The 27,592-nt window shown below is 33.7% G+C and overlaps 1 protein-coding gene across 42 annotated transcripts in view; it reads left to right on the top strand.

Moving 5' to 3' along the window:
• Nucleotides 1-27,592, top strand: part of PTPRD (protein tyrosine phosphatase receptor type D) — a 1,159,824-nt gene that overhangs the window by 287,002 nt on the left and 845,230 nt on the right. For all 42 annotated transcript variants that reach the window (XM_064736588.1, XM_064736631.1, XM_064736633.1 and 39 more), the window contains exon 4: nucleotides 13,487-13,594. The gene's annotated coding sequence lies outside the window, so the exon portion shown is untranslated. The remainder of the gene's footprint in view (nucleotides 1-13,486; nucleotides 13,595-27,592) is intronic.

Genomic DNA, 27,592 nt, shown 5'->3' with positions numbered 1-27,592 from the left:
CAAAGAAGTAAATCAGCTGTAAATGAGCATCATGTTAGTAAACCTGATCAAAGAACAAGGAAAAATTTAAAACATGTGAGACACTTAAAGTAGTTCTCTCATATGCCTGGGAGTGCTTTTTAGCATTACTAGCTCACAGACTGGACTGCACTCTGCTGAGACCAACCAGTTACATTTGTGAACTCCATCAGTTCTTGATCAGAAATATATGTTCTAATAATGGGCTCTTGGGTATCAGACAGTTGTTAAGGCAAAGTAAAACAAGTGCAGGTTTGGGCAGGCACATCAAGGTCCTGAGACCCTGCACTGCAAGATAGTAGGGAGCCTGCGGCGTTATGCCAACCCTGATAGAAATCATGTATGCTGAATGACCGTTTCGACTTGAACTAGGTGTCATTATGAAATCTGAAAAGCTGTTTTTGCACATGTACTAGTTTCTTAAAAAACCGCGCATTGGAAATAATATTAGTAGTGTTAATGATAATAATAACAGCAAGAACAATAATAATGTGTAGCAGATCAATCCTGGTAAAGGATATTGATTATGATCTTTTGCACTATTTACTTATGACAACTGTAATAAAGGGAATCTTGAAAGTTTTCCCATACGACCTGGCTGACATATGCAGACAAATTCTTGCTTCAAGAAAAAGTAAAATATTGAATTTGAAAAAAATCTAAAGTAGGCGGTCAAGATAGAAATGCAAAAGTAAAGACATTTTTTTAGTGACAGATTATTAAAAACAGTAAGAAAGGCTAAAAAGATCTGTGTATAGATAGCCTCATTACTGAAGTGAATGAAACTGGAACAGATAAAAGTACAGAAGAATCTATGTTTGAAGAGTGGTAGTATTGGTGTGGCATGCCTTGATCTGGTTTGATTTAGTTTTGGTCCTTCCCCATCCCCTGCTCCTTGCCTTCCTTTAGATTAGTAATTTGGGATGCCAGGATTCTGAAAGGTGTGAGAGAGGTTCTGAAAATGTAACTGATATGATTATGTTTAAAAAGTCCTGGCTGACTCTGTTTTCATTTCAATGGTATAGCCAACTGTGTAGGTATATTGTAGGATCTGATAACATTTTATAAGAGCGAGAAGAAGGAAAATTGCATGGGGATCTGATTTATGATGAAAATTTGAACAAATGCTTGAACAAATTTGTTCAGCATAAAATGCTTTGAGACAAAGACCCTGAGGAATATTTATTTTTTTAGTTTTATGTAGTGAAGCAGATTTGAGTTGTACTTAATAAGCAAAATTGCATTTGAATTGCTTTAGGAAAAAAATCAGGTTTGAACTCTTTATTACTAGTAATTTAATGTGTTCAGTAGTGAAACAGTTCAAGAAGATAATGTTCAGCACAGAAAGCTGAGTTTTGCATTGTGTAAGATATGGACTTTATAGATAGCAGAAAAGCCTAGGGCAATTGTGCTTTTTAGGATCTGATATGGTAGAACAAAGACCCAGCTTTTTTGCTGAATATTAAAATTTAGTATTAACTGTGTGTTTACTCTTTGGGGTTTTGTTGTGTAAGCAGAAAGAATCTGCAATATGTAAGCATAAGACTTCAAGTATATTAAAGGTTAATAGTAAGATTTACACCAATCTTCTATATTAAGTAAAAAGATTAAATTAACTGCTACTTGGATTATTAAGAATATATTATAAGTGAGAAAGGACTGAATTAATTAAATCAACAGTGAGCTTTTTTTTTAATTAAAGAACCACTGCCAGAATATGGGACAAGAAATATTGTACCTCTTTAAACTGTTGTAGCTATAGTTTCTCAATTTAGTGAAGATATTTGACTTACATTATTTTTCCTGTATGTTTGAATGCAAATAGTATGCAATCTGTAATAGCATAGTCATGATAGCATTGATGATTAGATTATGCATAGAAAATACTCCTAAAGAATCATATGAGATACAAACAAGATATAGTTCAGAATCTTAATAGCTGAATGCCTGCAAGCCTATAAAGTCTAATACTATATTATCTGTTGACTAAATTTTATTATCTCTGACAAAAGGTTTTATCTCCTTTTTGTTTCTTCATCCATTATTAAGAAATAAAATAAAATAAAAATATTTCATTTTTGGTTTTTGTAGATAATTTCTTGGCTTAGTAAACCTATATTAAGAATGTCAGTCTCACACTAACAACAAACCAGCTTATTTGGACTCCATATATAGCAGAAATCTCCCATCTTCTTAATCAAACCCATAAAATATCTCAAGGCTTTTTGCTCTATGTTCCTAAACAAGGAACAGTAAGATCTGGTGTTTTTGGCTATTCATCTAGTATACTGACTATTCAATCTGCATCACAACAAGTTATTCCCTTGCTATAGAAATGGCTTAAATTACTTTTGATTAAGTTATTACCAAATGAAGCCATAAAGAAGGTTGTGAAAACAGTTTATTACACCTACCATATTAGGAGAACCATAAGATTGAAAACTAGCTTTTCCTTTAGGATAGAAGAAACCAAGACAATAAATGGAAGTTATGATGTCAAAAGCTATTCCTGCATAGTGAGGATTCAACCAGCAGGCATAAGGAAGGGCTGAAATTGGAATGAACCTCTGGATTACACCTAGTTGACAACTTCTGTTTATACAGGGTCACCAAGACCAGGTTTCCAGGACACATGCCCAGAATAACTTTTAATCTACAAGGGCAGAGATCCCACAATTTTGTGCAAAAGGTAGCAATTCTGTGCTACCTTTTTCAGTGGTTGGTTCCCAAAAGGGAAAAAGAGGTTTTTTGTGTTCAAAAAGACCTTCCTGTGTTTCAGTTTCTGCTCATTCCTCTGATTTTATCACCAGACACCTCTGAAAAGAGCCTGATTCCATCATCTTTGAACTGTCCCTTTAGATTTGTACATACTTTGATGGGATCTGCCTTGAGCATTTTCTCTGTCATCCAGATAATTAATAAAGGTGTTATATATATTAAATGTGATCTGTCTTGTGTTTCTCTAACTTTCCATGATATATTTCAGGGTGTTATGTGGGATAGGGGATTCCCTAGAGTAGCACCAGAGCAGGACATCTCCCAGTTGTGTGGGAATAAAGGCAGACTGAGTTTAAGCTGTCATTTCATTTTGCAGGTGGGTGTCAGGACTGGACCTGGTGATTGTAGCCAGGGTCAAACATAGACCCATGATGACGGGATGACTGAAAAAACTTCATCAATATTTTATCATTTACAAGGAAGAAAGTGTCACTTAAGTAAATTTGGTCTTCATATAGCATTGTGAGAGAACTTTTTTGTTTTAGGAGGAAATAATCTTTTCTGATCCTTTCCAGCATAAATTTTATATTCAAGGTAAATTATAAAGGACTGCATGCTAAGCAAGTCTAGTTGCCAGTTCCCTGATGATAGAATACATAACAGTTATTTGAACAGATGTTACTCCAGATCATATCTTCAATACAGTTTCTGTGTGGGAAACACATTCACCATTCCCTAGTTCTTGGAAGCAGATAACTGCTATTTTGATTCCCCATATAAACTACTGTAGCTTTTAACAGTCTTTGTATGTATTTCCAATAGTCGGTTTTGATACTTGGATTAATTCACAGAAACAGAGTAAGCAGGATAACTAATACCAAAGAATGCTTGAAATAAGCCAGAGACCTTTATGCCTATGGTTATTGAATGCATTAGAATCTCTCCAATCATATATTTTGTTGAAGTCAATTTTTTTTTCAGAAAAAAGAGTAAGAAATATAGTCTTAAATTTATAAATTTCAGATCTTTTATTTGGATTTGTGTATTTTTTCTGGAGCTATGACAAAAATAATCAGTGATGTGTGAAGCTTAAAAATGAGATCCATCTAAGTGATTTTTGAGCATGGATTTATGCCGCTCTTTAAAATTGTTTAAATAGCATAACCATTTTTTGTCCAGGAATTACAGATGCAGGGTGAAGGAAATCTGAAATAAAATCAGAATGTATTAGTTATCACATCCTTTCTTGATAATGCCTTTATTTTCTATTGAACAAGCCTTTCACAATATTTATCAAGCAAAAGGAAAGCTAGAGCACACCTGATTCATTTGGCCAGATTGCACTAGTAAATTTCAGACACATGCATTATAAACTAAAGACAATAGTAAGGAAATTCTATTGAACTGGTTTGGATGAATAGCGAGTGGATGATGAACAGTATATTCAGGAGAACAGTAAAGTTCTCATTGATTCTATCCGTGCACAATGAACTTGGGGTCTTTCCCTGACATTCATTAAGGTTACTTGTTCAGATTATTTTGGCATATATTTTCAGAAGCACAGGAGTTGAATTTTATATGAAACTTTAAGCACAATCTATAGGAAGTCATAAAAAACCCAAACACACTATTTGTTTAAAGCCAAATAAATAAAAAAGGAATAAATTAGAAATTTAGAACTTCTAAAGCCTAAAACATTTTTTTTCAAATCCCAAAACCTAGTAAGTTTTATTTTTGCAAGGGTTGATAGAAAGTTTTAGATCAATCCAACAGTGCAGAGTTTTAGGATCTGTTGGATTTGCCTCAGCTCAGGCTGATTTTATCTTGCTTTAACAAGTGTCTAGAAGTCAAGAAATGATTGCCAAACATTTTGAAGCTGCAGCTCTGTGAGTTTCATCAGGTCAACGTCTGATGCTTTATATCATCATCAGCATCACTCAAATTTTTGAAAATTTGCCAGTTTGATATCTTCATTTAATACACAAAATATTAAAAAAAAGTTGTTTATCTGAAGCATCCATCTTAAACTTATGCAACCACATTTTAGATAACACCAACTGTCAGAACATTTGGATACGTGTATCAGCTGACTGCTTTTTAGGACTAAACAGAATCACTGCTAAGTAAAAAAGACGTCACAAGGAGTCATTGGGGATATTTACTGAAATAAACTTTTTAATCATCTTATGTGGCTCACAATTACTACATTGTTCTCTGTCAATGTCTGGTAGTCTTCTTAAACTTTAATTAATAGTGTTGCTACAGTAATACATACAATTTTATATATATGCCTATATGCTAACATTTCTCACTTTAAATTCCTTCCTGAGGCACATATGCCTCAGAAGAATCACATATTCATATACCATATACCACATACAACCTTTGCTTTTCACACAGGTAGACATAGAAGAAAAAGAGCATGTGTTGTATTTTGTAGCAGAAAAAAATCAGAAAACATTATCCTCTTTAAAGGAGTCAGCATTACATAGGAAATTTAGAGAGGTAGCACATCATTCCATTTTTAAATCAAAGGTGTATCATTTATCTTTAAACAGAAAAAAAAAATCAGCTTTCAAAATTTAATAGTAATTTGAAGTTTAGTAGTATCTTTCCTGTATTAAGCTGTGCTTGCTAGGGTTTACAGGATAACAGCTTCCAGAAGAATCAAGGAAACCCTAATAAATACATGACTTTTCTAGTAATCAGACTCTGCAAACCAGGTTGCCTTCGGTTTCTTGTTTTTATCACCTCCATTCCAAATTTTAAAAAATGCAATTTGCAAAAAAATGCAAAAAACAGGCAGTTGTTTCTGCTTTAAGTGGAGAACTGAACTAGGAAAATCACTCCTTTGTTCCCTGTCTAAATTATTCGTGATTCTCTGGCTTTGTGATAGAAAAACTTTTACAGTAAGTTTTGTCTGAGAATTCATCACCAGCTGTCCTTCCCTCATGTCACGACCCTGCATACCAGGACATCAGAGGACAATTTAGTCAAAGAGTTCCTCCAAGTGCACTACTATATCTTCTTTTTCACCTCTGGAATAAACTTACATGTTGTGCTGGTTTTTTTGTTGTTGTTGAGGGTTTTTTGGTTTATTTGTTTGGTTTTAAATTTAATGGACATTATCTTAAAAATTGCATTAGAAAATTGTAATCTAAGTAGAGATGTGGCAGTATGTTGAAATTATATGTAAAATTTCTCTTTTTTTCCCTTCTTCCTGTCATTTGGAAGTATTTGTGGTCTCTGCAGCTACCTTACCTATTGTATTTTTCACAGACTTCATTGCTTATAAGCTCTGAGTCTGGTTCTAAGGTTACAGTTTAAGATTGGTAAAGAAATTTCTGGATATGCTCCTTTTTATCCTGAGATGTATTTATAAGCAGTTTGGTCACCACTATGATTGTAATAATAAGGGTCTGTGGTATCAATATGAAGTAAAGTTGTATTTTATTTTACCATCTAGCAGTTCCCAGTCTTTTCTGCCATTTTCCTGCCATATGCATTAATTTCTCCATGTCCTATTAAAAAATAGGACAATTTGTTTTAGAAATACCAAACTGCAGCATACATGAATGATGATTATTCACTCAGCCATGAGTTTTAAGGATAGATCTGTTTGTCAGGGATGGAAGACAGAGCTTTCATTCTGAAAATAGAATCAAGCGACCCTTAAAATTCAAGACCTCTGAAGATTAAGTTGTCTAGCTTAATCAGAGAGATGATTGAGGGATGAATTCTACATTAATATATATGTATATGCACACTACTGTAATTGAAAAGAGAGGGCAGCTGTTTAGCTTTGAAGACAAAATGAAAACATAAAGCCAGTTATTAAGACCCAACTTTTAGACAGGTATTAAAATTAGAAATACATATTCTAGTTGAGATATTTAAATAATATCAGAGTAATGCAATGCAATGTTTGATAACACAACTATTTCAAATATATACTTCACTCCTGAAAATTTTATAACCTCTGTGCATTATTTTAATAAATATAGGACTGCTTTTGTTCATTTGGACAATGATGTATTTAAATCTCCGATTCCTCATTTTCTTCCTACTCCTCCTCCTCCTTCTCATCCTGCTCATCATCATCATCATCATCATCATCTTTCAAGACTACTGGGGAAAACAAAATTTAATGCATTGACATTTTAATGTTCTTTGTACTTGCATCTATACATTAAACCAGTAACAAAATCAAATTTCATGCTTCAAAGCTTTAGCCAGTCATCAGCAAAGTGAAGGAGTACATTGTCTTGATGAGTAATTGGTTAGATATATTATTTCAGCTCCTTCTCTAGAGAATCAGAGGCTATAGCTGCAACTATAGACTGGGAGAAAAGACAGATAAAAAGGCACTTTAAAAATATTTTTAGCTGCTGACATAATCAAGGTCATCTTGATCACCAAATTTTTATTTGAGTAGCAAATTTTCCATGGTAAGTCTGATGGAGAATTTAGGAGATTTTTGTCAACTTCTTAATTTTCTTTACAGCAAAATGGGTTGATGGAGGTCTTGAAATGACATATTGTGAAATTATTTTTGAGCTTCTAAATTTTATGATCAGAATAAATCAGTTCTTGACAAAACTTAGCTGAGTTTTGTTTGAATTATCTGTATATTTCAGAAAATAAAATCCTTTCAATATTTAAAACCTGGAGAAGAAGACATATGACCTCCCTTGATGTTATGACCTACTCAGGGAGAAATGAATACAATCATTACCCCTATGTACTCTAATAAAGGGAAGTTACCAACTCTGGCAGCACTCAGATCAAAAGGCTGACTGTTGTCGTGGTTGACCTTGGATTGCTGCCATATCCCCACCCAGATACCGACTCACTTCCCCTCCTCATCAGATCAGGAAGAGAAAATAAGATTGAAAATTCTTGTCATTTGTGAGTGTCTTTACACTCTTTATGGGAATAGAAATATAACACACTAGGAAATGACCTGATTAAAATTAGATAAAGAAAATAAACCAGAAAAGTCCAGATTAATGATTATGCATTTAAGATAAAAATTAAAAATGTGGAAAATCTGTACTGTTAGCCACAATGTAGCAAACACTGTAACTGTGAAGTTGAATAAAATAATTGCTTCATAGTTGTAGTTAGATAAGAATATTATGAACCTCAAGGAAATCTTTAGCAATTCAATTTACCTAGCATCCTGCATTTATAACACAGCTCCAGCATGGGTCATTTCCATGGGGTTCAGTCCTTCAGGAACAGGCTGGTCCAACATGAGTCCGTCATGATCTCTAAGTTCTGTGAGAAAATATGCTGCCACTTGGGGTCCTATTCACATTCTCCTGTCTGGACTTTCCACAATCAACAACTTCATTTGCACATGTTTTTCTGAGTGCAGAGAAGTCTATGGCCTACAGTGTTGATATCTTCTCCAACAAGGTCTTCCATGGGCTGCAGGAGGACAATCTGTTTCTCCATGGTCTTTACAGGCTGCATAGGAATCCCTATTTCAGTGCCAGGAGCATATTTTCCTTCCTCCTCCCCTGATCTTAGTATCTGCAAGTTGTTTCTCTCATATTTTTTCTCAGTCCTGTCCCTCACAGCTGCTACACATTATATGTTGTCCTTTCCGAGATATATGTTATCAGAGAAGCAGAATCTTCTTTGTTGATGCATTAAGCTATGGATCCATTTTGGAGCTGCCTGGAACTTTCTCTGTCTCTTGTTGTGAAAGTCCCTACTCTCACAGAAACCACCCCTGCTGCTCTCCTTCCCAGTGTCTTGCCAAAACAGGCAGGAAATATTTATAATTAGGACTCTTGCATTATCATGAAAAAATATTTTAAAACATAATGAAAATCTCGCTCGATAAACCCATAGTTGATTGTGATTTCAAGTAGTTAGTAGACTACTACAATCTTGGAGCAGGTAGAGATGTTAGCCTCTGTAATCAGAAGTAAGCTCTTATAATTCCACAATGCTTTAGAAGATGCCTTTGTTTTTATTTTTTCATAGGCAACCATTAGTTTTCTAGCATAAATCAGAATGTGACAATCTCAGTCACTTTAAGTTCTGAAGTCAGGATCAATGTATTTATTAACACTTTTCAATCTGTGAACATATGTTAGAGATTTGCTGTCTCTGCATTTACCCTGTATTTTTGTGAAGCTTCTTGTTATCTCAAGCATGTCATCCCTTGTAGTGTAAGGATTTGCAGTCTTACTATAACAACTTGCAATCTTACCTAAAAGATACTGCAGCTCATGAAAATTTTCTTGTTAGGTCAAGGAAGCCTGGAAAATTTGTTTTGAGAGGACAGTAAAATAGGTAATATGACGCAGAATTTACAACTTTGAGAGCAGCAGGAGAATAACATGCTTATTCTCTCTTGAAAGCGTGATAGGGTAAAATAGATTTCTTATGATTCTTATGATTTCCCTAAGGAGAATCAAGATATAAAGGTATATTAATTTTTTTTGATAAATAGAGTTTTTTAAAAGGTACAGTGATTAATAATATTAAGAGGAAATAGGAAATTCTGTCATTGATTGCAGTGTTTTGTAATGCAAATATCATGAACCATCATATATAAAAATTCTTAAATTCATGTGACATGTAAAAATAATAGTTTTATATTTCTGTTCTTTTTGTGTGTGCATGTTAGTGTTAAAATTTGTGTTGTATACTTAGAAATAGAACTATGGTGCTCAAGTACTGGCAGAAATTAAGTGTATTTTAATATTGTTCTAACTTCTGTACTGTTTCTCTGCCATGCTTTGAATTTAGTTATGTTCTTGGTAAAAACTTTAAAATGTAATCTATACAAACCTCGAAGAACTAAAAAGGTTTAATTTGAGAATACACTTTTATTTTGTTCTCTATTGTTTGCTTGTTTTATTTGTTTCTAAATTGTGTGGCTATGGCTGTAGGAAATTATTGAATGGAAAATGTTTTGAGATCTTTAACTAAAGAGAGAAATTAAGCTCTCAAATGCAAAAATATTCCATCACTGGGAAAGCAAAAATTACTCTAAAAGGGTATCACTTTCAGGGATGGAAATTTTATGAAACATATATGTTCATTAATTTGCTCTATTATTTGGTGTTATTTTTGCTATTAATTTGATAATGTTTCCATATTTAAAATAAAAGATAATAGAAACATTAACTGTGTCCACATATATATATATATATATCTGTGAATCACAAATGAAGGTAAAATACGTGGAATAAATAAAATTTATGTAACTGTAAATGGGGATTAGTTGTTAAAACAGGCAGACTGTATAAGGTAGGGTCATGTCCCAAAAGTGTGAATGGAAGGACATAGAGAAAAGTATTTAATTTTTTTAAAGGGAAGTTATCATCATCTCATGCAGCCACTTTTTCTATCCAAAGAAATAAGCAAAGGCTTACTGAACTCTATTATATATGGAAGTGAAAAGGATATAATGGAATATTTATAAATAATTTGCCTTTTATCTAATTTACACCACTAAGTATAACTTGTGTACTATTTTCCCTTTTTCAGAAATCATGAATATCATATAAACATTGGGAATGTTCACTGATGTGTTGTTTCTGTGATGTCTGTGGCAGGATTTCATATTATGTCTTGTGATTTTAAAAAGAAATTTTCAAAGAAGGTATAGTATCCATGTCCCAAGTGGCATCTAGCATATCTGAAAGCTTCTACCCTATATTCCTTTGAACAAGGGCTTTTGTGCCAGAATCTTGTCATTTTTTTTCTATCAGCTGATCTAATAAGAGATATTACTGCTCTTCATAAGCTTTCCTTTAATATCTAGCTTTTGTCTTTGGAGAAAAGTGTCATAGGTCTGAATCAAACACATTGGAATTAACTGTGACCAGAAGCACACATGTAAACGTCAGTGCTGAAGCCTAACCTTTTTTCTAACACTGTCAACTATATATTGCCATCTGGCTTTCTCAATCTGTTTTCTAAGAAAATGTAAATGTTTCCACCCTGCTAGCAGGGAATTTCAATGTACATCATAGAAGAGAGAGGATGTAAAGCTCAGTGCTCTGTTAGTGGCTAACAGAAGTAGCAGACAGCCCAAAGCATCATGCTTATCTGTTGCTTTAATTCAGGAGCCAAAGTGATATTTCCTTCTGTTCCCAACTGATAACAAGTGCAAAATACAGGCAAAAATAACTTCGCGACAACTGCATTCCTATTAAAAAAAAAAAAAAAGAAAAACCAACTGCTGGGCTGATTGGCAAGATGTTGAAAATGTTCATAGGTTTGCTGACGCTGAAATGTGTAAAAGTGGAACTAAGGGAAGGGGAAACTGAGTTCTGGGGAAAAAGAGGGGAAGAGAAGCCAAGAAAAGACATAGCAATAGATTAAGTACATTGAAAGAAATCAATTTTAATTTAAAATTTAACAAGGAAGGTATATTTTGAGAGAAAATATCTTTCGCTTCACTGGAATTGAAAATGTGTACCCAGTTTGTTTCCTTACAGTAGCTGAAGTGTGAGAGAAAAATCTCATGATGCTGTTGCACAAGTGTGTTTCCCAATTTCAAGTTAGGAGTAACAAAAGAGAAGAGGTTTTTACCTCTTAACCTCTGGTGATGATTCAGTCTCCTGCACTTCTCTGCCTTGGAGAATTCCAGACTAGACTTGTTTGGAAATTCACCATTAGAATACTTTCTGTTAAAAAATTATTTGTTGTTCTCAAGATGCAACTTGTGATGACATATACAGCAAAGTGGATTTATCTTTGAAGCACTTTGGAGAGATTTAATTCTCAGTTGCACATTTTACTCATTAACCTTTGCAGTCTGGAGAGATGGTTATATTTCCCTGCACTTTTAGAAAAATTGTTGGTTTCTGACAAAGTCTTCAAACACTTTTGGAATTCTGCCTGTGAATAAATGTTTTGAAATTCAAAAATATTACAGGACTTGTAACAAAAGCCCTTTTTCAGCTCTCTACTGATAGTTATTTGTGGTCAAATCTATAAGCATTTTAAATTAAATTTGTCTGAACAGAGGATTTATGTATAAACAGCCTCCACTAAAGCTTATACTGAAGAGGCAACTACTGAAAGGGCTTCTGAGAAAATGAATTTACTAATGGTGTAAGTCCAGGGCTGCAAAGTGTTTCTGGAATAATGTAGACATTTCATTTTTTAGAATTATGTCTATAACTAAGATTAGGATTTTGTTTTTTGATATTAAAATTAGAATATAGTAAAAGAAACTTTCAGCTATTAGGAAATCACATATTAATTCTATAAGATTATTTAAATTGTTTTGAACGAATTAATTATTTAAGCAATTAAACTACAGGAAAAGAATTACTGAATTTTTTTTTAAGTTAGAGCATACTTACTATTCTGATGAAATAAAAATGTGTCATTTCCCCTTAATAAAATAACATTAATTCCTAAAATAATGCCAGTATGTGACAAGGTCTAGTTCTTCTAGATGTTTACACTCTAAATTAAAGGCCATGAATTTGTCAGATGTGTAGTGCCTCTCCAACCAGTATTTATATTAGCATTGAATAACTAACTATATAGTATTAATCCATCTTCTTGTAGAGTCTTTTTATAACCTATCATTTCCTCATAAGTTGTATATCCTTTACAGCAAGGAATGCTGATGGATAAAGAGCTGAAATTTTCTAAGCCACCTGTGATTTTCTGAACATTGTTGTTCTGTCCATATTGCTACCATTGCATGAAAACTCACTATTAAGTTATTTTAAGTTAGTTTCTGAAAAATTTGTCTCCTATAGAAATCTATTCATTGTGTTGTAATAAAGCTGAGAGTTATAATACATTTGGTTCTCTTTCAGTTAAAAGGACAGAAATATCATATGGTCACAAGATAACAAAATTACTGAATATTTACTTCTAGGTGTAATAAATCTCTGGTTTTTCCACTGTGTTTTTTTCCACAAGTTTCCATTAATATCTCTGTCCCTTCAGATATCTCTCTGTTGTCATGTTGCTACTAGTTGACCTTCTTCTGCCTGCAAATAGCTTCCATGAAGACTTACAGTATATTTTTTTTCCCAGAAACTTAACTTAAACTGATTGGGCTATGATTTTCAGAACCATCTTTTCCCCATCTTCTTGATATTATATTACACTCTTGATATATTAGATTGATATTACAGTATAGTATAGTATAGTATAGTATAGTATAGTATAGTATAGTATAGTATAGTATAGTATAGTAGTTGCTCTTTTAGTCAGTTAGGACTTCTTATCTTCATTTTCTTTCAAAGGTGATAGAGAGCAATTTAAAATTGAGAGACCTTTTCTTTAATCTTTTGTTTTATAAATAATTTTCTCATAAATTTGAAGTCTATAGTCCGTAATAAGAAGAAACTTGGAAAAAAGAAATGGTACTTCGAGATCAAAATGAAAATGAAACTTTCTTATTTAGATACGTACATTAAGCTCCTTTGCTCTGAAACACTTAATTTGCTACTGCTATATTCTCTGACTAATTTCTTCAGCATCAACATTTTTAAATCCATACATATTTGTATAAATATATATATGAATAAATGTACACAAAATGAATTCTTTTTAGACCACTTATTTATATGTATATTGTATCACACAATCAAGGAGAAATTCAAAGAGCGAAACTGTTTATGCTTCTATCCTTTGTGTAACTGTTTTGATGACCCCTCTAATGAGACAGGCTAAGATAATATAATAAATGTCTTATTGCACTTGGAAGATAGGGAAGAAAAATAGTAACTCACACTCTGCTTCATTCCAGGTGGGAGTAAAAAACAACTGTTTTCCTCACCGTTTACAAGCCAGTTAAGAATTTGACTGACAGAATGTTGGCACCAGCTGTGGCAGAACTGATCAGCCTCAACTCCAAGTAAGTGATGTCTTACACATTTGGAGATTAATTTCAGACTAAATTTACAAAGCCTACTGATTTCTAGCAACAAACACAAATTGAAAATACACTTTATATGGCACTGTAGAGGACATTGACTTCCCTTGTTGAAGAATTCTTAAACATATCTTTAAATCAGTGTGTAACTTCATCTGTTCATAATGTTACTTGGCAAATTTGATGTCACCTCATTCTGATTCCTCTTCCTTTCCAGGCAATTAAAAGCACTATCTGAAAGTAATGACAAATCATTGTGAAAATAAATATAAACATGAACATGGGCGAAATGTTCAATGATCAAGAAAATGTAGACAAAAATAGTTTGTTGACATAGAAGAAAAACTGGTGGAAAAAAAACTAAGTAAGAATATTTGGATGCTAATGAAATTAACCCTACTTCCCACTGTATTTATGGGAGACAACTGTGGGTAAAGAACGGAGTAAGAAGCCTCGGTAGTCCAAAAATTATCTCAGAGGGAGGTCCACATGTTATCTTTCACATGGTTAAGGTGACAGCAGAGCTACAGTCACCCACACAGGAATTACGCACACACATTAAAGTGCACCTCTCATCCTTCTAGTGTTAGATTTTTAATATTCATGGACACCAGTATCTCAGTTCTACTTAGAGTTTTGTTTTCTCTGATGTTGAAAGATTCCATTTTTCTTATAGCTAGTAGGAAACTGTGGAGAAGATAAAAGCAGGATGGTTATCAGTTTGTTGGATCAGCTTTTTGCTCACAATATAATTTCTCAGTGAAAATCTATTTTCCTCTTTCAAAACTGGGCACACGATGCCTATTGTAGCAGACCACAACTAAGAGCATCATTTTTACATTAGTTCATTTTTACATTGGTATATATATTCAGTATGTACCATTCAAATTGTTCCCAAATATTAACTAGCATGTAGTGAAAAAAAATCAGAATTAAGAGAGTGTGATGAGAGTGTGACTAAATTATTTTAGATATTTATGTACTCTGGAACACAAAAAAAGTAAGATGAAAAATGAGAGTGTTAAGTTACATATTTCACAAGTACTTCTAGTTAGGAAAGTACAAGAGATAAAGTGAGAGACTACTTTTGGATAAAAATATAATATGTGTATATTAATCAATTTAGCTTAACACTTACAATATGAGTGACAAAAAATATAACCCAGAAAAATGAAGGATATAGAGCTTAAGAAAATTGCTGCTCAAGTTACAGCGGTTTAAAATACCCTGACACCAGAATACTCAGTCTTTTTCTATCACTTTGTCCCAGTGATAGACTAAAAGGCAAGGAAAAGAAATATTGTATTCATTCTACATATGGGAACAAGGTCACAGCAAAGTGAACATTTGACATTACGAGTGTGCTATTGGGCCAAAAATGGAACCTGTTTATTTTGACCCTTGTTCCAGGGTTTCAGACTTCATCTCTGTGAAAGGTTAACACTTTGCATCTAGATAACATCAGGATCAGATTTTCACAAGCTTTTAGTACCCTCACTGGACGAGGTCTTCTATTCTTTCCACAGAGAGCACTTAACTGATTATCAACTGATAGTCCCTGATTTTAAAATATGCTGAAGGTCAAGGTTAACATTTTAGCAGCTTTCCTATGTGATGACAAAATTTGACAAGGTCTAATTGGTTGTGATTTGTCTTTTAATCTTGTAATCTCTTATTATTGTTCCATTTATATGTGTGAAGATAACAGAATTTAGAGGCATATTGAACTGACATTTCCCTTAGACACGGGAAAAAAGAAACTGTGTATGTACTGATGACATTTCTCTGGATTGATTCAATTCATAAATAAGGGCAAGAAAAAAACTTAGCTTCTGTCTCCCTCTTTTTTAGTGCTTTGAATAGGCAGGTAGTGAGTAGGGCAACAGTTCTTTTTACCAGTTTTGGAGCTGTTGTTTACATGGTATTGTCGGGAGGGTACGAAAATCTACTGTTTGTTCATCAATAATGAGTCTGAAAGTTATATATAGAGAAAAAAGGAAACTGATTCCCTTTAAACATGACAAAAATTCTGTCTGCACTTCTTAAACTAAGGCCTGCTAATATATTAAAGTTAAGGCTTGAGAACTTTTACATAAGTTCAAAAGCATCTTCTGAATGTTTATGTAAATAACATATTCTTAAAAGTCTTTGAAACAGGAACATCTACAAAGATAGAATTTTAAGTACTTTTGCATATTTATAAGTGCAGAATTTGCTGATGGTTAATGTACTGTATGTGCAATACACATACAAACCACTCAATAAATGAAGCAATCCCAGAGCAGACCAAACAGAGATGGCATGTAAATATAGTAATATGAATATCATTGCATGTGGAATCCTGACATCTTCTATTTTTATAATTCCTGTGGAGCGAAACTACTCTTCTTTTTATGCAAATGTGTAATTCAGGTGAGAAAAAGCAAATAATTTCCCCAATGTATTATAGGAAATACATGGAAGTCCAGGGACATAGATACTTTTCCAGATTGTTAGGATCTTGGAAATGAAGCTGCCCTTTGTCCCTTTGTGCAGGGCTGTCAGTAATACAGGAAACAAGCAGTCCGTTTTCACTTTCACATACAAATATTTGTGTTTTAAAAGAGCAACAATTTTTGGAAACAATTTACAGCATTGGGAATACTGTTATTTTTTTGTCATATTCTACACACTGGTGTTACAAGAAAGCTGTCACGCATCTCTATTTCATATGATGTTATCATATGAAAGATCACACATTTCACGCATCTTATCATATTAATTTTTATGTACCTTTTAAGTCAGGTAATATACCTGACTAAGTTCTGGGAAGGGGCATGTTTGTTTATATGTGATATGAATTTGGATAGATCCTATCTGTTGATGCTAAGTTGATCTCAGTAGAGCTTTGTGCAGACTATTTTCAAGCTGACTATTTTTATGTAAAGTTATTTGCCTTGTATTGAACATAAAAGTCACAGCTAAAACTGTTCAGTCATGTCCTAGGTGAAGCTTGGATAAAATATCTCGGTATCTCCATTATTTTTTAAAAAGTATACAGCTTTTACTCAAGATAAACTGTTGCTTCTTCACTAAAAATTCACTAGAAATCACAGTAATTATTGACAAGACCATAGTTTACTTCAATTTCTAGCAAAGATTGCCACATGTTGCAAGATGATTTACCTCTGGGGATATCTTTGTAGATATTGTTTATAAAAACTTAGAAGATTTTGTCTGCATGGAGGATACCCCAATATCACTCGACTGCTACATGTGATTATGTAGTCTTTTTGCCTGTATGCTAAAATGACTAAATCTTATTAGGTGTAAAAAGGTATCAATATAACATGTAAAAAATAATTTACTAGTAGTATAATTGAAATATTGAAAGTCTAAATAAAATACTATTTTCAGTTCAGATGTTATTATTATGCATAAGGAAAGAAAGTAAGTTTACTGATGAGACCAAAAACTGAGAGGTGCTGTTGACTCTTGGGCAACAAGGTGGTTTGCAGAGGGATCTGGGTAGGTTGCTGCAGTACTGTGTCCCACAATTTAAAAAGATTTTAGTATCTTCTAATATATCTAGAGGAGGGCAACAAAGCTCATGAAAAAGCTGGGAAACATGTCCTGTGAAGAATGGCTAAGGACTTAGGCCTTTTCCGGTTTGTTGGAAAAGAGGCTCAGAGGTGACTTAATTTCTCTCTGCAGCTTCCTGAGGAGAAGTGGAGATGAAGGTACTGACTCTTTTCTCTGGGATTCAATGATAAGACAAGTGGGAATGGTTTCAAACTGTGACAGGGGAATTTCAGATTGGACATTAGGAAGCAAATTTTTATCTAGTGGGTGGTCAAAGCCTGGAAAGTAGAGTGGTGGTTGATGTTGTGTCAGTATTTAGAGGTGTTTGGACAATGCCCTTCAACTTTGGTTCAGCCTGGAAGTGGCTAAGGAGTTGAAGTAGATGTTTGTAAACCCCTTCCAACTAAAGGATATTATTCTGCTCTAAAGAAAAAACAAAAGATATGTTACTAGAGGATATCTCCCCATAATCATCATAGAATTATACAACCCCAGTTTTCAAGGGGCCCTCAGAGATCATCTGGTCCAAACTTTCTTGTCAAAAGCATGGTCTAGAAAAGATTGAGTAGCACCCGGTCGATCTGAATTTTAAGTGTCCAACACTGTGGAATCTACCATTTTCCTGGAGAGATTACTCAGAAGTCTGATTGTTTTGAAAAAACTTTCCTTTTGCATATAATCAGATTATCCCTGGTAGTAACTTATAACTGTCACCCCGTATCTTTTCCAAATGACTCCTTCTGAAAAGGGAGTTGTCAACTTCTCTGTAGTCACTCTAAATTTTCCTGGGTGGATGTTGCCAGGGCCCATCAATTTGCAGAGGTGAAGTTGCAGTAAAATTTACTCACCAACTCTTCCTGCAGCGAAGGTGGGTTTCTGTTTATTTCAACCTGGACTTTTGTTCCCCGGGTGGAGCAGTGCTGGTGCAGAGAGAGGTGAATGAAGTGCTGAGAACCTCTCCCTTTTCAGCATTTTTGGTGACTGGTTCACCTCTCTTGTTTAACAGAAGGATAGTACTTTCCTTCTGTTTCTGTTTGTCATTGAACAGTTTTTGATGTCTCTGGTCAAGACCAGTTTTAGCCAAGCTTTTGCTTTTGTAACTGCATTTCTGCACACCTTGGAAACACTCTTGTGTTTCTCAATGGGTCTTCATTTGTTTTGTAATTTTTGATATGCTTCTCTTTTAGTTGTGATCAGACTCAAAAGCTTGTAACTCAGCCAAGGGGATCTCTTGCTCTGCCTACTTCCCTTATCTTTAAAGGGGATTAACTGGTTTTTGCTTCCAGAAGTGCATTCTTGAAAAACTCTCAGTATTCACCAGCTCCTTTTTCCTCCAGGGAAGCTTCCACAGAATACCTCCCAGCTATGTTGTGAGCATGTTGAAGTTTGCTCTTCTAAAATCTTTGTGTTTAAAATCTTTAAAGATTATCTGCTCCCTTCAACCCCAAGCTTCACAATACTGCCGCTAAGTCTATGACTAACCAAGATAATTGCATAGCACGTTTCCTTGGTTTGTGAGCAACAAGTCCAGCTGTGCCTCATTCCTTTTTGATACATCTAATTTTTGTATGAAGAAACAGTCCCATTTCAGGAACTCCCTGGATTTCATGTGAGCTGCTGTATTCTTCTTCCAACAAATGTCTGCGTGTGCCCTATAAGAATCAAGTTCTCTTGATCCAAAGCTTGATAAGTTCTTTATAACCATAAAGTCTTCAGTATAGTCTGAATCACTTTTGTTGTCATTTACTCCCTTTGCTCCTCTACACTCTATTATGCACCCCATTTCCAAACAGCCTCTGTTTTCATGCCAGCAAGCCATCTTCACCAAATCATTATGAAAACCCAATAGATGTTACATACAGACTTCGCGTATTTGTTATTATGTATGTAATATGTAATTTTAAACTCTATTTAAAATTATGGTCACCAAAAAAAACCAAAACTAAACAAAACAATCCCCTTCCACATGAACATACAAAAAGAGAAAAATCCCAAAGCAATCAATCAACCAAAAAACATCAAAAAACTCAACAAAACAAAACATCCAACTGAAAAAAAACAGAGATGGGCAGGCCAGGAGAAAATATTATATCTAAACAAGTTTAAGCACAACTTCAGGCAGCTGAAAGCTGTTTCAGACAAAGTGAGACTGAATAGCTTAATTTAGGAAAATTTGCAAAGTGACCATAATACCTGTGGTTGGCTACTGGCAGTAGTGAAGTTTTTATTTACTGCAGTGAGCATTGCTCAGTCTGTAAGTATTTGTCCTAATCATAATTTTCCTTCTGTTTCTGTTTGTCATTGAGCAGTTTCTTGTAGTTTTTGACGTCTCTGGTCAGTACCAGTTTTAGCCAAGCTTTTGCTTTTTTAACTGCATATCTGCACTCCTTGTAAATGCTTTATTGTCATTATGAGAAAGAAATTATCTTCTCTATGCTGCCAGTGTTATCTATGTGATTTGTGAATATTGAAGAACAGGACTTAGTAAAAAATCTATCTAGCTACTCATTAAATAAGCATTATCTCTTACCTTAACTTCTTACATGTGAGACTTAAAAATGTCAGAACCTGTACAAACAGCAAAATTTACTAATTTAAAGCATTTTTAAATGCTTTACTTTGCTGACATAGCCACATTTACAATGAAAGGAAGTGACACCTTCCCTTACCTCAGAAAATATGGGTTTTTTATTAGGCTTCATATTTTGCATATTCTCTTCCGCAACTTTTCTCTAATTTGCTTTACTCAAATTCAGAATTAAACATTTAAACATAAAGAGTTGCTAGTTCATTTCCTCTCAGTATAGGAGCAGGCACAAAAATTGTTTATTTTTCACCTAAATTGGAATAAAATTATTATTGTTGGAATAAAATATGTACTAATTGTAGTAAAATTATTTGGATTTTCTAGAACAGAAAATAAGAGGCAACATTCTTGTCTTTATATCTCACCTTCCTCCATCTCCTTTTGACTCAAACCATGAATTAAATAGATAATAAAATCTAAAAGTGACATCCTCAGAAAGCTATTAGGTTTCTTATTTCTTTCCTTTCTGCTATTGACCTTTCTTTTCATATGTGAATAAATGCATTATCCATAGCAGTATAGCTGGTGGCTGAATTATTTCTAAAAAAAAGTCTGGTTCCTTCACTCAGGAATATTTGCAGAAACTTACAGGAAAGAAATTCTGAATTAATTGTTAACATTGCACACATACAAACAGACATTTTACAAAAACAAAACCATTCTAGATTTTATCTGCGATCAGTCAAACCTCCCAAACCATTATAATTTCATTATGTATGCCCTTTTTTTTTTTTTAAATCAGTTTAAATCTAGTTTGCTGTTGTCTGTAAATAATTAGCATTCAAATAGTGTCAGTCAGATTGTCAAGCAGCCAACATGCACACAAACACATCACTGCTTATTACAGCAAAAATAATGTTTAAAACTTTAGAAGTTTTTACTGCTTCAAAGCATTTTAGCAGTAGATACAATACCTGATCCCTCCATCTCTACATATTTAGTGTGGTTGTGAAAAATTCAGCAATGCTCCAAGAGGGCAGGTAATGCATCTGATTTTCTCATCTTGTGTTTGGAAGTCTCTTCTGAAATCTGTGTGAAACTTGTTCCAGACCTGGTGTGTTTCAGTTTTCCCTGTGAAACGCAGTCCTTTTAGGGCAGATCACTTCAGTGTTGACCTATTGTATCATCACTGAAAGAGCACGTGCAAACTGAACTTTTAGTTTGCACTGAGCCACAATGGATTTCTTAGACAAATATACAGCGATTAACTTAGAATGCCAAATGTGGGCACTCACATTCAGCAAAAAAAGAAGACTGAGGAGTGCTGATTAAATAATATATTCATAGATTACACCTCCATTCACACATTTTGGCTTCACTGTTTGTAACTAACTCTTCAGACTGAAATTACAATTTTTTCTCTCTTCACTCCAGCTACTCTCCTCTGCTTCTCAAGGCTGCGAAGGACACATGGCCTGGAACCACCATGCATGTGAATTCACCTTAGACTCTATGTGCTTTTACAACTGCAAAAAAGTACAGATAGCATATGTCTGTCTCCTGTCTGACCAGAAGGGCTTTACACAGGTAGCTGGAAAGATAGCAGACATCCACACAAAATCATTGATAAAATAATTAAGAAGATTTCCTGATTTTATGTAATGTTTCTTTAAATGCAATTTCCTTTTTTACTAGAGAGCACATGGAAAAAAATATGGAAGAGATGCTGGTATAGCTAGATGTAACTAATGGGAAGGGAATTCTTCAACTTGTATTTCCTTTGAAGTGTTTAAGGTAGTTCTTGTAGAGGGCAAGAGAATCAGAGGGGACAGAATACTGGCATTTTTCCCATCCTAATGGACAGCTGGATCATGATGGACAGGTTTCCAGCAGTAGTATGACATTTCTGGAGGATTTGTGTATGACAGATGGGATACCACCTGCTGACAAATTGAAGGGGCTATATTAACATTACTGAAAATAGGAAACTCTGAAACATGAGTAAATTAAGGGTGTCACATCTTTTGCTCCTAATATGTCAGGAAATATCAAGATTTATAAAGAGGTGAAACACAGAGGACAACTGACTCATTTGAAACTTATTCCAAAGTTTTGAATGTGTAGAATGTAAAGGATATTGGAGGTATGTATAAATTATTAGGCTGGACAAAGTTCTTTAAGGACAGATTGATCATAGCTGTCACTGTTAAACAAAATATGGATACACCTGGCTCTATTACCTTCATGAAAAAGTAGCTTCTTCAACACACTTGCAGTATTGTAACTATATTACTGCCTTTTTTGAAGACCTTTCCTATCATGCAGGAGAATTTCTGTGCGTTTAGTTTCAGTTGTCATGTGAATGCATCAAGTGTAGAGTAACATTAAGCAACAAATTAAATTAATCCTAAAACTTTAGACATTTGATTGCTGAAGATCTGTAGAGGAATTAAGTGCACTTTGACTTTGCAAATACCTTTTTTGCAGTATTTAAATTATTTTTAAGTGTGTTTATACAGAAAGGCTCCATCAGAATGACTACAGAAGGCCAGCCTGCACATATACTTTGATTATGTAAGGTACAGTTCTAACTAATAAGAATTTCTACCTTCTATGTATGATTACTCTTTTGTTTAAATACAGGTTAAAAAAACCCTCAAATATTTCTTTAAATGAGTAAAAACCATAGTTGAGGAACTAGCAGCAGCAGGTAATTTCTACAACTGAAGGCAGTATAAATTTTAGCCCATATAAAAGAAAACAGAAAAAAAATTTAAAAAAGCCCTGAGATGTAAAAGCAATGAGGAAGACTGGCAAATAGGAAAATAAGCCTTTTGGCAAAGAGATAGAAAGTTTAAAATTTAAATTTTCAATTTTCTAGAAAATAAGTGTTCAATATTAATTCTAAGCTCCTAGAACTGCATGGCAAACTACCTCTTATTCTCCATTTTGTATCCAATAGGTAAAATTTGTTCATTATTCAGCAGCGCTATGCCACATTTTGCCCATATTTCCCATAATGACTGTATCCCTCCTGTAAGAGGATTTTCACTGGAAACTGTGCTACTTTTAGAAGAACAAAGAACTTGTTAGCTCAGAAAGGATGTCCAAATTCTTTTCTATAGTATTAGGAAGAGTATTATATTTTTTAAGGCTCCCTGTCCATGGAAGATGGGACAAGTAGCCAACCCATTACACAGTAAAAAGGAGTACTCTGTTTTAAGAGTGAAGTCCTGCCTGTTTCAGATTTTTAAGGGCTGTAGCTGTAAACAATGTCTTGTTTCACATTACTCAAAGTTATGGCAATGAATTTTTCTTTGGTCTATTCTTTTTTCCTGGTAAATTTGTACTAAAAATAGAAATCTGTTTCAGAAGACATTGAAGTTAATCTCAAGCTTTTAGTATCATTTGTAGCGCAAAGATCATAAATGCTTGTTTTGTTTTATAGTATTTATTTATTCTTCTGTTGCTCTAAATAATTAAGATGTGTGAAAATTATAGTCACATAAGCAATAGTTCACAAACTACTGACTAATTCATTGATTACTGCTGCTTTGAAATATGACTACCATTTCTGCTGACACTTACAAGTAAGATGATTTACGGACAACACTTTCCCAATTAACATTATAATGTATAACTTTATATAAAAATCATATTACTATGTTAAATACATTAAATAGGCAATAGAATTCCTATCGCTTAGGCCCAGATATTTATGTTATAGAAATTCACAGTTATTTAAATATTTATAAAATGAGAGTTGAGAGCAGCATTTTGAAAAGCAGTTAATAATGAACAGACATCAAGGGAGCCATCATTATAACAGCAAAATGCTGTGCAATTCCAATAACTTCCCTGGTGCAGAAGCAGGCCATCAAATTTAATTAAAAGCAGTCAAAAATAAACTGAAAAATTGAACTGCAAAAGCCTATCCTTTGCCAGCAGCTGAAGGCAAAGAGAAAGAAAAGGGAGAACCTTGAAAGTAGTAATGAATTGATAAGCCTTTCTGCCTGCAACTTGTAATTTGTTCTGTCAGATTTTACTATCAGTTAAACTAGATTAATAGACCAACCACTGTCTCTCCATCTTCAATCCTATGCCCAGTCCTTTTCTTATGGGTTTTGATGGTAAATGAAAGCCTGAGAGGGTCAAAATTTAAATTAATTTCCTTGTTTGCTGATTTCTTTTATGTAATTCTGTCATGTACATTAGTCAGACACAGACAAAATAAAAACAATTTAGAGACAGAAATAAACATTTCTATTGAATGTGTTTTCTAGTTCTTCCAGAGAGGTTTCATATATTTTTATCCAACAAAGGTAGATATCACCTGCAAAATTCATCTGCCCCTACAGCCTCCCATGGGGTAATGAAAGATAAGGAGAATCATTTGCAATGTACAAGGACTAGCAAATTTATTGCTGCTTTATATGCTCAGATTAATGTGTATATATTCAAACTGTACCACAAGGACAGAACCAATTTGCTTTAGATAATTTTATTTTTTATAATAATAATGTTTTAATGAAGCTAAATCTTCCCTGCTGTGACCTTATTATGTTTTTCAACATCAGTGAGAAATAGATTATATTGAATTGTAACAGACCTCATGAAACAGCAGGAATTTGATTATATTTTTTTATATTTTAGTGGTCAATACAGAATTAGAAGAGGCAAAAGCCTGGTAGATTGTGGGAAATAAACTGATTGAAAAAAAAAAAAAGAGTAGATTACTTTCATGCCAATCAAAATTACACACTACAATTTTTATAGGGGTTATGAAGACACAGTAATTTCCTAAGACAGAAATTTCCACTGTAGTAGATATTTTAGGAGGATTGAAATTATCATAAAACAAAGTAAATAGGAAGTGTGATGTAGAAAGACTGAAAAAACTGATAGCAATATGACTGATTATTAATTCACTCTTTGATAATAAATCAACTCATGTGAAATTGAAAGTGGCCTAAGTTATGAAATTTTTTGCATGCCATTCATTTTTCATCAATTATCATAATTTGAAAGGTAAATAATAATTAATTCAAAATAGAAGTTAAACTTTTCCCTCATTCTAATTTCTCTACATCTTTGGTCAAAGTTTATGCTCTTGACTACAGGAGTGAGAAAACTTCCAAGCAAGATAATTGGCCTATAATTTGCTAGATAATGAAAAAAAAATTCTCCTCAAATCACTTACTCTTGCTGAAATTCCTAGTTATTTTTGATGATGTCATATTCAAATTTAGATACCCTTTACACTAAAATAATGTAAAAAGCCCTCCAAAAGACATGAAAGGAGAGTCTACTACCCTCACTTATATGAAAAACTCCTTATTTTATGCATTATGTAGGAAAACTTTCTTGGATGTCATGCAAAGCAGTAAGGATGGTATTCATGTACAGGACTTCCTTGTACTTCTAATATGAAGAAGGCCTGCATTTTCTTTATGCATAGTAATTATAATTCTTTAAACTTCTTCTGCATGATTCACAGTGAGACAGAAAGTACTTACAGGCACATGGTATTCTAAAAAAGTGAGTGAAAGAATTACTTGATTTTCAAACCTTGAAGGGATTCTTTGCAGTGAGGGTAGGATACCCCTGTACACTGTCAGCCTGATGTGTACACATTTGAGATTGCTCTGGTTCAGTCAGATGATAGAATAGTCAAAAATCTTGGAAATAAATACAGGAAACATGATAACTTCAGCCAGTGTGAAGAGCAAGTTTTACCTGAGGTACTCAGACTGAAGAAATATCCAGCATGATGTTAGAACTGAATCTGAAGCAAATACATGCCAAGGTTGGTCTGTAATATTTGCTTGCCCACTAGCCCCATCTGGAAAACAAGTCAGAGGATTTGAATGTCCCCACATATCAGCCGCCTAAATCAGGACCTTTGAATTCTAAAGAAAGAAGTAGAATGGATACAATATGTCAGTCATCAGTGTTCTCACATGTATCTGTAAAGAGGAGGTCATCTTGATTTGCACTTATGGGGAGAGGCAGAGAAATTCCCTTATGACATGACTCAGTGAAGCAGCTGTGGTTGTGTCTGTTCTATTTCTAGAAGGTTATCAAGAATTGGTTTGAGAGAAATGACAGGTGGATGTATTTTTCAGGTGGTTGGAAGGTCCCTATCCTTATCACAAGTCATTTATTTCCATGAACATATCGTCAGGCTGTCACACCAATATGTAGTCACATTCAATCTGGGAAACAAAAGAGAGACTCTCAAAATCCCTCACTGCTTTACAGAGTGAAATCCTAAATATAAACTTGGTATCCTTTGGCCTAGAGTGATCTTGCAAATACCTTCTCTCCTGGTGCAAGATAAGACATGAAAGGGTAAAAACAGATCACATATGCCATTCTGCTGTAAACCAAAACTCTTTTTTTCTCCAAGTATGTTGCCAGTTCATTAAACAAAAAGTTTCACCTTAGAGAAGACTTAAAATACTTTTGAAATTAAATCTAAACAAAACAGAATAATACAGAGCTTATATTTGAACAACAATTCAGTATGGAAAATACTAATAGTAAATGCCTATGCAAAGATTGTACTTTAAAAGTGAATTTCAGTCTTGTGTATATACACCTTGGTTTTGTTTCTTCAAAGAAAATGTTTGACTATGGAAATTAAGTTAGCAGTAGGGAAAGTCAGGATAAAGATAGTGGAATTCTGCTTCTGGATAACACATCTCTTTTCATAAGTAGGAAGTCTTTTGATTTTTATTTGCTTTTCCTCTTCCTTCTCCTTTTTATTCTTAAATGAGAGATTATTCTAAGCATAAATTTAAAATCAAGATCAGCTTTATCCCACAAATCTCTGTAGTGCAAATCTGTGTCCAGAACTGCATAAAATCAATAAAATGTAAATACAACGTATAGAGAACATGTTGACTATATAATCCAGCTTTTTTATCAGTGGGGTGCTGACTCTAACACAATTAAATTGATTACTAGGTACTATTCTTTAATCAAAACAGCTTTTAAGTAATTTACCGTCCAGTGCAATTTCATTCTTTCTTTGATGTTCTGCTTGATCAAGGGAACTTCTTCACTTGTACCTCATAGTTAACTAAGTTCAAGTCAGCTTTTTCAATGTGATTTAATTAAAAGATATGACCATGTTTAAAATTTATCATATTAATGGGATTTTTTGTAATAATATTCTAGCTGAAATATTGTTTTTTACAACTACATACTGAAATGTCACAAAAAATATTATTCTCCAGTATTTTCAAATAAATTTTAAAGATCCAGGGAAGAAACAGTCTTTTTAAAACCACTTTCATGCATACTTTAAAACCTAGTTCAATGATGTAGGAAAAAGAATGAAAAATTATAGAAATTTTTCCCCTGGTTTATCAAAGTACTAAAAATGCTTGTAACTTGGAAAAAAAAAACCTGAATGTAAACAAATTTGCAAGGACAGTGGTACCTGACAGTTTTGAATGATGAGCAAATTGATTCTAAGCAGCTTTGACTTTACAAACACTAACTAATCCTTGCCGTTCCCTTGATAAGAAAATGTTTGACACATCAATTAACATATAAATAAAAAATCACGTTGAGGATTTTTCCTTTTATGTTACTATTTCCTTCTGTAAATGTTGAACTATTAGCATGCGTCACATACTGTTAAATTTCCATATTTTCAACTGAAAAATTGTTCCATTTATGTTGAGCTAACGCTAAAGACTGTCATTCAATCTGTACCTTTGCATTCCAGTTTGAAGGCTATCTGTATTGTGATTAATTTGTATTAGCATATGATTTTATTACCTTTGTCCACAACATTGAAGATGGATTTCTGAGGCCTCAGGTTTTCATGTGGTCATTTGTCTTGCCCCTCACTTCACACACATTATTATTAAAGATCTTAG

This window comes from Zonotrichia leucophrys, chromosome Z (assembly GCF_028769735.1).
Source record: "Zonotrichia leucophrys gambelii isolate GWCS_2022_RI chromosome Z, RI_Zleu_2.0, whole genome shotgun sequence".
Classification (NCBI taxonomy): Eukaryota; Metazoa; Chordata; class Aves; order Passeriformes; family Passerellidae; genus Zonotrichia; species Zonotrichia leucophrys.
Note: the sequence above shows the minus strand (reverse complement) of the source record. Positions and strands in the feature narration are given on the sequence as shown.